Below are 2,484 nucleotides of genomic sequence, written 5' to 3' on the forward strand. Positions count from 1 at the left end.
TGGGGAACACCACTAGTTACCCCTCTCCATTCTGAGAATTTACTATTAATTCCTACCCTTTGCTCCCTGTCTTTTAACCAGTTCTCAATCCATGAAAGAAGCATCCCTTTTATCCCATGACAGCTTACCTTCCCTTTTATCCCATGACAGTTTATCTTCCCTTTTATCGCACAGTGTTTCAGTACCAAATGGCTCTGTCACCACACAATGCTATTGCCTCCTGTTGTGACGACATTCGATTGTCCTGTGATGTCACTGCAGCGGCAACACCATGCCCTGCGGTTGTGTTGCAGTGATGTCACAAAGCATTGTGATGTCATGTAAGATGATAACATATGCACGCGGCAGCCCGGGCTCGCCTGCCATACCCTGATGGCGACCACACCGTGACAGCCTGGTCCCGCACTGCGCCGCGGCGATGCAGCCTCGCTCCGCACGGGGGCGGCGCGCAGTGCGTGCAGAAGGCGCACCCTGCCCAGCGCCCAAAAGCCTCCGTGTGAGGGACGGGAACAGCTGACAGGCGGTCACGTGATTCTCAGCGCAGCTGGGATAGCTGCGATAGTGGCGCAGAGGGAGCAGGTTGCTGCGGGGCGGCTCCAGTTCTGTGTGAGTGCCGGGTTCGGGCGGGGCTGGGCAAGGGGCGAGCCCGCCTGCGGGTGGGGAGCGGAGTGAAGGGTCGTCTGTGCCTTGCTGGGGTGGGGGGACTCCCTGGTGTTGTGGGGCTGTTGCGGCGTCAGTTTCTTTTCCTTCCGTGTCGTTCTCTGTCAGTTGTGGGGTCTCCTCCCTGGGCAGATCCTGGATTTGTTTATGGGAGGCGGTTTCTAGCTGAGACCTAGTGGAGCTGGGGGTTACTCCCCCCACATTTGTGAGGCGGGAGTTGGGAACCCCTAGGTGCGATTGTGGTCACGGACCAGCTCCCTCCTGCTGACTTGTCACCCCTCCACTGCCAGGCCCAGTACACATGGATTAACATTGGAAGTGGTAGGCGCACCCACCCAGAGACTTGTGGCGGTGGTCACCTGTTTTATAAACATCAGGACAACAAACTGGTACCTGACCCCACGCATCACAAAACAAATCTGCAAGTCACTTTATTAAGTGACATTGCCAACATTTTTATTGACTTGAAACACTGAACAAAAAGTTAATAAAACCAATTATATATTAAAAAAAAGCCCCAGAGTACAGGAAAATTTAATGTAACTGAAGTTGCACAGTTTTTGTTTGTTAACACAGGTTCATTTTTTAGCTTTTTCACCCATTCCCAAAAGGTCTGCAGATACAACTGACATGTTTAAAAGTACCTGTATGATTTGGAAACTTATAGCAGAATAATGAAGCAATCATTTAGAAAAATAATCTTGCAGTTTTACTTATGTAAGCAGAGTCAGGATGAGAAGGGCTACACTTACACAGCACAGGTCTTAAATTCCCGTCTAATACTGATCCCTTGTTTTGGCTTAAGTAACTTTGCCAGACTTTTCTCCTAAGCGTTCCCATGGGAGCTGTGATGCCTCAGCACTGCAGAAAGCCAGGTTATCCAAAGCTGAGTACCCAAAAAATTAGTGAACACTTCTGAAAACTTTAGTAATAATGGGAATAGTAAAATTGATCTACCTCATATAGGTGTTGGGAGTATATTAGTACTGAATTGTACTGACTCATAGAGATGTTTGAAAATCTAGGGTCCGTATCAGCTGTGTTAAATATGTTTATTTGGTGCTCTCAAACTGACACTGAATGGATAGAGTATTTCACTGAAACACAGTAAGTTAACTAAAATGAGCTACAGCTTCATAAGTAATCTAGAATGAAAGCGCTTCTCAGAATGGTTTCATTTTTGAAATTTTTTTTTTTTTTTTTAGAACTGTGCTTTGCAGTTTGGAATGGGAGTGGTTCATATCTATCTGTCAGACTTGCTTCTAATAAAAGAGAGAAGATTAATGATGTTTGTTCTGTCACTTCTTTCCATGATGACGGCCAAATCTGATGGCAATTTTTTATATCAGGCTCAGTTTACTTTGTAATTACCCAACTTGTAGGTAATGGGGGTGTCGGTCCTACTAAAGGCAGTGCAGATGAAGTCAAGTGAGTCATGTCATTATTGTTTCTGTGGTTTTAATCTCAAATGGTGATGGAAAGTGGGAGATGGACTGGGATTTAAAAGCCTCCTAGAAATAGTGGACAAGGGGGATCCAGTGGACATAGTGTACTTAGATTTCCGGAAAGCCTTTGACAAGGTCCCTCACCAAAGGCTCTTGCCTAAATTAAGCTGTCATGGGATAAAAGGGAAGGTCCTTTCATGGATTGAGAACTGGCTAAAAGACAGGGAATAAAGGGTAGGAATTAATGGTAAATTCTCAGACTGGAGAGGGGTAACTAGTGGTGTTCCCCTAGGACCAATCCTATTCAATTTATTCCTAAATGAGCTAGAGAAAGTGGTAAACAGTGAGGTGGCAAAGTTTACAGATGACACTAAACTGC

The 2,484-nt window shown here is 45.9% G+C and overlaps 1 protein-coding gene across 6 annotated transcripts in view; it reads left to right on the forward strand.

The window, feature by feature from the left end:
* Nucleotides 1-447: 447 nt before the first annotated feature.
* The window catches only part of SPART (spartin), a 26,678-nt gene continuing 24,641 nt past the window's right edge, over nt 448-2,484 (forward strand). For all 6 annotated transcript variants that reach the window (XR_012655036.1, XR_004373690.2, XM_032780223.2 and 3 more), the window contains exon 1: nt 448-606. The gene's annotated coding sequence lies outside the window, so the exon portion shown is untranslated. The remainder of the gene's footprint in view (nt 607-2,484) is intronic.

This window comes from Chelonoidis abingdonii, chromosome 1 (assembly GCF_003597395.2).
Source record: "Chelonoidis abingdonii isolate Lonesome George chromosome 1, CheloAbing_2.0, whole genome shotgun sequence".
NCBI classification, from domain to species: domain Eukaryota; kingdom Metazoa; phylum Chordata; order Testudines; family Testudinidae; genus Chelonoidis; species Chelonoidis abingdonii.